Here is a 12,128-nt window from a genome sequence, read left to right as displayed (position 1 = left end):
TGTGTGTAATAGCTAAATATTGCTTGGGCATTGCATTTGGTAGGAAACACAGGACATTCCTCTGAATGAAAACTTCTGAATCATCTCTGTCTCTTTGTCCTGAAATTTGTGTCTCCTAGAGAAGAGGAGAGTGTCTAAAGTTTGGCACAATCTAAAACACAAAAACATCATTCTCCATCTAGATTTAGTAGCAAACTTACACAAACAACCAGAATATGTTTTTATTTTGGGTACTACAGTTTATTTTGCATCCTTTTTTGTAATTGGGCACACTTCAGTTTCTATGGTATTTCCTCGAAACTTAAACTGCAGTAAGATTAGGTTGAAGTAGATATTTGTATTTATTTTCGGTTTCCATAGTTTTTTAAACATTAATTTACAGTTAAAATTTAAAACATAAATTTTATTTTTGAAGTTCTGTATATTACCATGCTACTCAAATCAACTTAGCATACCATCTCCCTTGGGCACTTCTTGCCTTGCCATACTTTCTGTCTTCCTTCTCTTTCCTTTTCTCTTAAGCATTAATAAGCTCTCTCAACACTGAGGCAGACTGTAAACGCAACCATCCGTGCCTCTGAAAGGCAGAACAGGATTCCTCTTTATATTGGCCACATCAGTGACTTCTTGGAAATTTGAGTGCTGGTTGTTATTTCTTCAAGTCTAATAGTATTTTCCTTGGGTTGCCTAGAGTTCCACTGGTTTCTGAACCCTCCCAGATGATGACAACTTGATCTGTTTAACTCTTTGTCTAAAGTTTAATAAACTAAGAAAGACACCATGTGTATTAGAAAAAGGAGAGGTTTGCTGGTTACTTTCTTTTTCTTATTACTCTTGGCCTATCATTTCCTGGAGTATGTAATCCATGAATCCAAATGAGGCCAGGTATCTTCTGTTGAATTTGTTTATATCAGAGGAAGCCTGTAGGCTGCTACTTTTAGTAACTATTACAACTATGGAAAATTTTCCTTTCTGGGAAATGTAGTAAACAAAACAATTATTATAGGGACTTTGTAATCAGACTCAGAACAGTCTTGTTCACCTTGTTTTTACATGACAAAGGCTTTGTAATCAGAGAGCAAATCTCTTAGTCATATTTTGGCTAACATATATGTGCTGTTACCAGATTCAACATTAACACTTATAGGGCTTTTAAAGTATTCATGAGTCTCTTGGGAGAGCTCTATGGTTTGGCCTTAAAGTCGTCTGAAGGATGAAAAAGACGTTCTTCTATTTTGAGTTCTCTATTGAGTCACCATCTGACATCAAGGTGTCCCAGCCCCGTGACTGTATATGATATAGTCAAACTCAATGATACAGACTTTTCTGAGCCTCTGACCTTTAACTGCCCATCATCCTTCCTAATTGAATCTACCACCATATGGGTCAGAGCTATGAATAGAAATGGTTATGCCTGTTGGGGCTTTGAGACTCACCAGAATTACATTGAGACATTAAAGATATACGTTAAAACTGAATCAAGCAGAAGGCACATACATTTAGTGCTCAGGGAAGGGAGTATTATGGAGATTTATATCTCTCACTGCTCTGCCCTTGCTCTCAGGAGCTGGCTGCCTCTCAGTTCCTCAAATAGGTCATGATCCCTCTTGTTCCAGGGTCTTTGCACAAGTTGTTCACCCTGTCAGAATTCTCTTGCCAGGACCCACTCCTCCCAGCCACCATCACCCAACACACAGACACAGACACACACACACACACACGCACACACACACACACACACGCGCGCACACACACACACACACACACACAGAGTTAACATCTATTCAGACTTCAGATCAGGGAAAGCCATTATTGACCTTGAGTGGAGGTCAGGATCCTTATGTACTCTCTTAGAACAAAGGTGCTTTGCCCTTATAACACTTATTTCAGCATATCATTATATATGGTATGGGTTCCAATAAAATGTGTTTTTTTCACTCCCACAAGTCCTGCTGTAAAAAAGAGGGATTTGCCTTATATTCAAGTGCTTCCAAAGTCTCTCACATTAACGGCCACTGTCTCAGTTTCTTAATTTTGAGCAGCAAAGTACTATTCAAGAAAACAATTAGAAATGATCTCAAGAGATGCTTATTTTTGTTCTTAGGAAGGTCACCTTGACAAAATGGATGAAAAAATATATAAAGATATTTAAAGCAGGTTTAGTCATTATTTCTGAGGTATGACTTCATTATTGCAAGTGTTGGAATCACAATTTTAGAAAGCCACACTTACAGTTTCAAGTGGTTTTAAATAAGCCCTTTAAAGAGCACTGTAAAAATCAATCTAGTAAGTAATGAAAGTGTGGAGAACATGATCACGAATGAGGACTTATGCCTGGGAATTAAATTTGCAGCATCAGCAGAGGTTTAGCAACTTGCAGAAGAATTGATGATGTGCTTTGCATTAGATAATTACAGAGTGGGTCCAGTGAACACACATGCTGGTGTTAAAGATGTGTATGAAGAGTTTCAATAAAATTGTTTCATGAAATGTGAGAAAAGAAAAAGTCATGTTAATAAGTATAAAATAGTTAAATTAAAATAACATTTTAAATATGTATGTGAACAATAGATTAAATATCCCAAGTGTACATTATAATATATCACCCATTTGTACATTATGTTTGGCCAAACACTTTGGTTGAGGATCTTCTTACTAGAAAGATGAAGATGGTGTTGTATTGGGGGGCACTTTATGTTTTGGCCTATGCAGTTTTTATTAATGTGATGGTTTCATTAATGACCATTTTCCTAACTCCATGGTAAGCCCCACAAGAGTTCAGCCCCTCTCTGGTTTTGCTCCCTGCTTCGTCTCTGGCATTTTGCATGGGGATAGAACACTGAATGCATTAGTTGTTTGAGATGTAAGATAAAAATGTTGACTTATTCTAATAATTGTGTGACCTAGAAAATACTGGATAAACTGAAATAGAAACTTTAATAAAAAGTTAATGAAAGATAAGGCATTGTAATACTTTTTACCCTAATGTTAATCAAGATGAGATGAGTCTTTAAAAATATAAAAAGTCACAATTTTTCCCCTTTAGAAATTAAATGGTTCATATTTATTCAATGGTAATTCTGAGGCCTTTATTCATTATATTTAACTCATTGGGAGATTCCAAGTTCAAAAAGGCCATTCCTATCAGAGTTAGATCAAACTGAAACTGACCCAATAGTTCCACAGACTTATCTTTTTGAAAAACATAAAAATTGACCCTTTTGGTCTTAAAGCGTGAAACTTAGATTTGTTTTATTTGAGTTCCTTCCTCAGGACAGGACCTTCAGGCTTCGAAAAAGTATCAAAGAACTGAAACTCAACAGATCACTGTAGCTGGTTCCTGACCCCTTACTCACCATGATTGATTCCTTACCCGTCCCTAGCTCTTGTTTCCTTACACATTGTTACATTTCTCCCCTGCTATATAAACCCCTAGTTTTAGTCAGTCAGGGAGATGGATTGAGACTGTGCTCCTATTTCTTCATCGGCAGCACCTGATTAAAGCCTTCTTCATTGGCAATACTTGTTGTCTCAGTGATTGGCTGTCTGTGAAACGAACAGCAGGATCTAGACTGGAACCTTGGTGTTTCAGTAACAAAACCATGAAAAGAATTGTAATAACTACTACTTATTAAGTATGTACATTTATTATTTTAGTTAATCATACAGTGATTGTCTGGGTGTGGCAGCTCACATCTGTAATCCCAGCACTTTGGGAGGCTGAGGCAGGCAGATCATTTGAGGCCCAGAGTGTGAGACCAGCCTGGCCAACACGACAAATCCCCATCTCTATTAAAATTACAAAAATCAGCCTGGCATGGTAGCACATGCCTGTAGTCCCAGCTACTGAGAAGGCTGAGGCACAAGAATCACTTGAAGCTGGGAGGTGGAGGTTGCAGCGAGCTGAGATCATGTCACTGCACTCCAGCCTGGGCAACAGAGCAAGACTGTCTCAAAAAAAAAATCATACAATGATCTTATGAATTAGCTGTTATCCACATTTCAAAAGTGGGGGAAACTGAGGTTCCTGAGCTTAGCAGCCAACCTTTACCATGGGTTAGATACTGTAATAAATGCCTAACATGCTCAATCTCATTCAATTCCCATGACAATTTATGACTGTTATTATATCTATTTCACAGATGAGAAGACAGAGGCACAGAATGGATTAGATTAAAACAACTGGAAAGTATGAGTGCCAGGATTCAAGTCCAGGCAGTCTGCCCCAGAATTCCGCTCCATAACCACTACACTATAGCACATTGTGAATATGGGAGGAAGCAGTGGGAACTTGAAAAATGGATTTATTGCAGGGTGTGCTGCAGTATGTGTACCAAGTGAGGCCATTTTTATTTCTCTTCCTTTGCCTTCCCAGTTGTTTTTCCCCTGTATGCCACAGGAATCTAGGCACCTTCTTGTTCATTTTAAAAATACCTATTCACTAAACCTTTAAAGGAAACGTTTACTGCAATGGGTGTACGTAAGTTGGTTGTGTAATAGGAAGGAAACAAGCCAGGACTAGAGACTTCATTTCTAAAGAAGGATTTTAAAGCAGACTAAGAGTTATTTCTCAGAGCGGGTCATGAAGCAGGAGTCTCTCTACACCCTTTCATTGCTATGACGACAGCCTGCTCCCGCTACAGGCAGCCAGAAAAAGCAGCTGACATTTCAATGCTAGAAACATAGGGGAGAGGTTTACAAAAACACAAAACAAAGACAAAAAAAAAAAAAAGACTTTCGTTTGAATTTCTGTTAGAGAGGAAAAAATATCCCCTGGAGCAAGTCAAAAGCCCTATTCTTGCCTTTAGAAGATATAAGAAAGAAAAAATGTTGGGGGCCTCCTCTCTTGTCGAAGTAGGCCAATAAAACAGAATTGACTGTAAAGCAGCATGTCTTCTCACTCTGTGTAATGGCAAACTGACTCAGAACACTTTCTTTGGTTTCTTTGACTTGGCCATTAAGAAGCTACTCACTAATGCAGCAGTGAAGACTCACAGTAATAACTACCTCGTGTTGAGGCCCCTCCGCCAGGGGAAAAAAGCAGTGTCAGATTTACATTTCTATGGATTAAAGAGGCAATTCAAGGATATTTCCTTCTCGATCTCCATTGTTACTTCCAGAGAAATCATTGCAAGTATGTAACAGATGCATCACTGATGTATGAGATTCCTTATAAGCAACCAGTCAACTTTCCTGTGTGTTTAGTACTCTGCCAAGTGCTATACTTGGCATATGATAAACATCACATTTGATTCCCACACCAACCTTATTTGTGTGTATTATTATCACCATTTTGCTAAACAGATGGGTAAACTGAGTCCTGGAGATGTGAAGTAACTGCCAAAGCTTGCACTGCTTGTAAGAGGCAGAGTCAGGATTCTAGCCCAGATGCATTAGACTCTGAAGCCCGTGCTCTGCCCACTCTGCTGTGCTGACTCAGAGACATAGACCAGGTATTGATGTCTTATTATAGAGCAAAATGTATAAGTACAAGGAAGAAACCCTGAGCAAAGATCTAGAGTCAGTTCCCTTTCTGTGGAGTTTCAATAGGGACGTATAGTTAGTCCAGTACTTTCATATTACCTACAATTGATTGATCGCTCTAATGTACCAAACATGGGTCTTTTCTTCACTTAATTCTTAAAACAAATCTCTGAGGTAGCAACTAACTTTATAATCCCATTTCCATGAATGAAGAGACTGAGGCACAAAGAGATTAAGTTGTTTGCCTAAAGTCACAAAGCTATTTAGGGGTAAAGCTTGGATATAAAAAATGCTCTTATATAAACCAGGTCCATATGGTCAGATATAAACTACAGCTCATGGTTTTATTCACTTTATTAGATTGCCTCCCCAACTTTGGAACAATCAGTCAAGACCGTGTACTCAGTTTTTCAAAGTTCTATCCATCTTTTGATGACTAAGACACAGCGAGGCTAGCCCTAGGTAGTACTACCACCGCTAACTCAGCCATTGGCAGAAGATGCCTTGTGGGCTCTGTGAGAGACGGACCCTGACCCGGTTAAGCATCTCTCAGGAAGCCAGGCCTACTGGGAAATGTCGCTGGAATTATGGGGATCTCCTTCTCCAGATCATTCTAGAGGAATAAGTGAGGGCTACATGTACTTCAAGTCTTCTAACAAGTTGTTTATGTTCTCCTTGGTGGAAAAATGTTCCCAGAGTGTTTTGGGCATGGTGCTAAACTTATGTAAAATGCAATTTTTAAGTCAACTGAGTAAAAATAACAGTCGAGAGGAAATGAAATAAATAATGTTTTGAAGTTGTCCAGATACATCAGTACTCATTTCATTTCTGTCATCACTATTATTTTTACTTAGTTGATATGTGAATCTGTGCCATGAGAAGCTATCGGGGATTAAATCTCAAAAGACCTGGGAAGGAAATGCCATTACTCTAATTGCTCAATGGCTGTGTGAAAATTTTCTGAAAGAAAAAGAAAAGGTTCATAAATAACATGTACATATTCTTCTCCAAAATGTGGAAAGTGGAACTAGTTGATTGGACGATAAGTAGATGAAATAAACTGCTCTGCTTTGCTAGATCTTATTAAATGAACAGAAATATGAACTTAAATCTTTCCAAAGAGGGTGTTTTTAAGAAAAAAAATCAAGTTGACTATCAGGTTTAACTGAATAAGCTGTGAACTGAAAAAAACTAGTATCTGTGAGAAAGGGAGAATTTAAAAAAAGATTTCTGCTGACTTGTACTGAGTGAACATTTCTATTCAATGTGCTTAGGCCCTGGGCCAGAGGAGAGCTCAGACACAATGCCAAGGTGACATATTTAACCTCTTTGCAGACTGAAGGCAGTGCAAAAGAGATACTTTTTCTACAGTACCTCTTGGTGTACTGTTTCAACAGCATTGATCTGCAGTTGAAAGCAAGTTTTTTTTTTTTTCTTTCTTTATTTATTTTTTTTTCCCTGCAGAGTGACCTTTAATACCTGGGAAGGTATTGTTTTATTTTAGAAAAGAGAGCCAGAAATGATAGTACCTTACAATATGAGTTATCATAATCTCTTTAGCTCTTTAATTCTCCGCTCCCTTTTTTTGCTTTTGTAAATAAGACTCAACAAGAATTAGGGAAATTTTATGTCTATGTGTGAGCATCTTAACAAATGATAGTAGGAGGCAAAAAACAACTAGTTATAAAGCTGTAAAAGGGAATCAAGAAAGGGAAAATAATCACAATTACTTAAAAATTATCAAACAAGAATATAGTATAATAAGGGGAATTTTCCTACCTTTTGGAAAAGCAAAAAGTTCTGTTTTTGCATTGCTGTTAAGTATGGGAGATTGAATAACTTTAGATAATGTAAATATGGAAAACATGCAAATTATTTGATTCGAAAAATTTTTTTTAAACTACCTTCTTTAGAGTTTATTTCATATATGTAATAAAGTACTTCTACAAAACACATTTCAGGATTCAGGCTTCACTAAGATCTGAATGTTACTGAGGCCATCCACAGCTCTACACTTCTATTTTTGGTCTTCACTAAAATCATCATCATTTATTAGTACTTGCTATTTAATTTTGCAGGAAACATGAAAACATGAATACAAATGCTTAAGTTCTCTGTTAAGTATCTTTTCAGTAAATCACACAAAATATTTTTTTTGTAAATAAATGGCTTTATATTATTTAGGCAAAAATATTTGACTGCTTTATCAGATCACGCAAATCAGCTTAACAAATGCTATTAGATAATGCAGTAAATTTATTAAAACTTACCTTTAAGGAAGGGGCTGGACCCAGAGTCGCTGCAGAAAATTGAAGTTGAATCCCCTCTGCACACAGACAGGGAATAAAAGTTTGACAAATACCCAAGAAAAACTCTTTAAATCCCTTTCCTCATTAGCTCTGCTTCTTTGCCCAGAGGCACATTCAAGTCTACTGGAGTTGAAATTCTGCTGCTCTGTCAACTAGTAGGGGTCTGAAGTGACAGACGAGAATTTAGAGGTTGGCACCAGAGAGTATTTCAGACTGTCATCATTTTTGTTGCAGATTCCTGGATTTCCCTAGCAGGCTGGCCTCTCACTGTGAGGGCTTTGCAGGCAGTGCATGCAAACCAAAAGGGAAGGAGCTAATTCTGGAGGCGTGGATGGGGTTAACAGTCTTCCCCTCAAGCTCTTGTTCTCAGAGCCTCATAACTTGGCCAGAATATAAGCACTTGGCTCTTTATGCATTTTTTTTTCTTTTTCAAACAACTCTGAAAGGTTTTATAAGCAGCATCCCTTTTTTGGGGTTTTTTTTTTTAAGACTTTGAAAAGAAACTCCATGCTGTTGTTTTTTCCTAAAGGAAATTGGGGAGTAGGGATTGAGGGAGGGGAGAAAAGAAATTGCAGCAGATGCATTTTTGCATTGCTCAATTGTAAATTGTTCTAACAAATACAGTCTGAATTTTAACAGGAAGGTACTTTAGATACCTTAACCTTCTGTGAATGGGCTTTGGAAATGTACATATATAAAAATAATTGCTCTTTATATTATAGATCACTTGTATGCTGATTCAGAAATGTTGCAATTCTCCCCTCAACACAACTCCTCACTGAACTTCATGGTTATGATAGTTGGGCTCTAAGAAGGAGGGTTCCCATGAAAAAGAATGGAGGCGTGCACTCGTTTTTGGCCTGGCATTCTGGTTATTTGTATATGTGTCCAATCTCTTCTACTGCTACTTCTACACTTCACACATCTATTATGTGTCAGACACTGTGCTAACAGCTTTTTATGCATTATTATCAGTTGGTCTTCATTATCCATGGTAAGTTTTACTGTGTTCCCATTTGAGGGGTAGTATCATACAGCAGTTGAATCAGCAGGATTTGAAGCCAGCCAGCTTGGATTTGCAGCCTATCTTCACCACTTTCTAACTATGACCCGGGACAAGTTATATAACCTCTCTAAAGCATCAGTGTTTTTATTTATAAGATAGGGATACACATATGGAAATGATGATAATATCTGTCTCAGGCAATTGTTCTGAGTTTTAAATTAGTGAATACAGGTAAACGACATAGAACACCCTACCACGTAGTAGACACTCAATAAATGTTAGCTATTATAATTTACATAAGAGGAAACTAAAGCTTAGTAAGGCCGAGTGGTTTCTCTATGGTCTCCAACTGTAACTTATAGGGTGGGATTCCAAATCAGCTTCAATAACCACACTTACGTAACTTGTCTATAATACCTCTGTTATATGATATAGATGTATATTTATCATACCTGCTTCTGAGCAAGCTGTAAACTCCTTGGAGGAAGGGGATGTGCCCTTTCTGCATTCTCCAGGTGCCTAGCACAGTGCTTTGTATACTGTAAATGTTCCATTAACATCAGATGAATAATTGTAATTTAATTTAGATTTTCTAAATGGCTGCCAAAGTCTGGCCAAAAGCAATAACACTGATAAAAACAAAATAAAACCAAAATAAACAAAAAACCCCACCTACAGTGCTAGACAAATATGTCCTCTGCCAAATCTCTTAAAACACTTTAGAATTATTTGCCCTACTTATTTTCAGAACACTGCAAGAAAAAGGTAACAAGAATTATCTCTATTTTGCATTTGGGGAAATTTGGGAACAGAGGATACTGGGCACTTTGCCTAGAAGCCAAAAACAAGTCATGGTGCAGCTGGGAACAATCTCACATCTTTAGAATCAGGATAATTTGTTCCAAACTGCCTTTCCCAGGACAGGATGAAAGGACTTGACGTCCTTTTGCCTCAGACAATGGGATATTTTTCCTTAGCCAAGGTCTAGGGGCTGAGCAGTCTCCTTGGAGGAAGGATAAAGGGGTGGGCAGTGTTTGGCCATGCTGCTCCCTGCATCTGTGCACATCTGCTCTGAGAAGTATGTAAGGAAGACACAGACCATTTCTCCAAGTCTCCCGAGGGGTGCAGGAGCAGTGGGACTATTGCAGAGTGTGTAAGAAAAGCATTTCTGAAAATATGTCCCTAGTTGGCTTAGGAAAATTTTCTTGGGGACCCAAAATATTAACTTCTTATTCTAACTAGCATTCCCTATTTATTTTAGATGGGTTTGTAAGATTGATTTCAGGTGATTACATCAATTTAATGAGAATGTAAAAAAGATTCCGTTAGAGGGCTCTGGAAAAAAAGATTTACCTGACTAAAATTTTTTTCTACTAAAATTGGTATTTTATGCTTCTGTGAAATGACCAAAATAAAATTTCTTATACAACTCTGTGTTAACCTAAAAAATAATTACTTAAAATCCCAAACTGGATTCACTTCTTAAATGTAAATATGTATCTAGAGAGCTCATTTGTAGGTGGCAAAGCTTGAGAATTTTGACTCTCAGTTTTATAGGAAGGCTTACTAATTTATAACATGATTAAAAAGACAGTGTACTTCTTATGACAAGACAAGAGAAAAATAATATCGAAAAAGGCATTTGAATTCACAGTGTCTTTTGAGTATAGCTTTATTTGGAAATGTTTGTTGGCAGATATTCAAGCTCTTATTGTTTCTGAAGCTGTCTCTTCTAAAATAGTTCACAGTTCAGAAAGCTGAGTACAAAAAACCTACAGTAACACTCACCTAGCAGATGGACCTGTATATCAGATTTAGAAAACATATGTGACGTCCAAATGGGTTGGGAAAACTTTGACAAAGAGCTCATTATGTTACTGTACATGAAGTGACGTAACATCAGTGTTGGTCAGAGGATTTGACAGATGTCAATATCTAAGTTGGAGTTTTTTTTTTTTTTTTTTTTTTTTTTAACATTTTAGTGTTAGGATTCCCTTTGAGAATCTGATGAAAGCTGTGGGCAAGCTCCTAAATTTAACCCATCTATGAAACCCACCCCCCAATATCCTCTCAGGGGTTCTATGAAGTTAAGAACCCCTAATTCAGGAGAAGGAACACAGAACACATTAATCAATTCTCAATCATATACTGAACCTCTTTGTTACATATAGCAGAAGCCTCTGGGTGATATGAAAAAAATGTAGGTCCTGCCTATTAGGAGCCCAAGAGCCAAGACGTACAGTCACTGTCAGAAGGTCACATGATTCCCTTGGAATAGTGGAGATCCCCAGGAAGGAGGTAAATATGGGTGAGTGAAAACTGCAGTGAAAACAGTGTCTGTACTGGTTTTGGCCGGGACCTGGCCTGTAGGACCCTCTTCCTTGCTTACTCAGTGTATTAGTTTGCTAGGGCTGGCATAACAAAATACCACAGACTGGGTGGCTTAAACAACAGAAATTAATTTTCTCACAGTTCTGGAGACTGGAAGTCCAAGATCAAGGTGCCAGCAGCGTTGGTTTCTCTGTGGCCTCTCTCCTTGGCTTGTGGATGGTCCCTTTCTTGCTGTGTCCTCACACGGTCCTTCCTCTCGGCATGTATGCTTCTGGTGTCTGCCACTTTTTATAAGGATGCCAGTGCTGTTGGATTAGAGCCTCACTTTTATGTCCTCACTTAACCTTAATTTACCTCTTTAAAGGCTCTATCTCTATATATAGTGACATTGGGGGTTACAGTTTCAATTTATGAATTTTGGGGGAAGTAATTCAACCCATAAAACCACATTACATTTAAAATATTTTCCCCATTATGTTTTTAAGACCTTGATATTTAGTTCTCTGTGGGTCTTGCTTCTGGGACCCATTTTCAGGTCTCAATTCCAGCTGAGTTAATGATCTCTGCCTGTGGAATTTCCTCGTCCCCCACACTACCATCATATCTTGGCACTGAACCATTTCACATCTCTCAGCTCTGACCCAGTGGGTCATTTTCTGACTATGGGCTCTTGTAGGAGTTTATTCTAGCCATTCTCTCCCAGGCCAGCCCTTCTATGAGTTTAGTCATACCCTCTATTTGGTCTTAGGCAGAGGCTTGATACAAAGAGTGCAATTGACAAGTAAGACAGTAGCAAAATGTGCACAATATTTTGTTAAATATAATGTGGCCATTATATTGTACATTACACATATTTACACATTAAACATTATATTTCACAAAATTATGTTATGCATTATATATTTAACAAAATTAAATACGTATGAATTTTGAGGAGACACAATTCAGCCTATCACAGGAGTCATTCATTCATGTGTGAAAGGAAATTAAATTTTGGG

The 12,128-nt window shown here is 37.7% G+C and overlaps 1 protein-coding gene across 1 annotated transcript in view; it reads right to left on the bottom strand.

Moving 5' to 3' along the window:
* The window catches only part of SPARCL1 (SPARC like 1), a 60,118-nt gene extending 51,515 nt beyond the window's left edge, over positions 1-8,603 (bottom strand). Inside the window, exon 1 of the mRNA XM_032239666.1 lies at positions 7,755-8,603. The gene's annotated coding sequence lies outside the window, so the exon portion shown is untranslated. The remainder of the gene's footprint in view (positions 1-7,754) is intronic.
* Positions 8,604-12,128: the final 3,525 nt, after the last annotated feature.

The sequence above is a fragment of the Sapajus apella genome, unplaced genomic scaffold (genome assembly GCF_009761245.1).
Source record: "Sapajus apella isolate SASKATOON/1434 unplaced genomic scaffold, GSC_monkey_1.0 scaffold45, whole genome shotgun sequence".
In the NCBI taxonomy this organism is placed as follows: domain Eukaryota; kingdom Metazoa; phylum Chordata; class Mammalia; order Primates; family Cebidae; genus Sapajus; species Sapajus apella.
The sequence above is the reverse complement of the archived record's forward strand: the minus strand, read 5'-3'. Positions and strand labels throughout refer to the sequence as shown.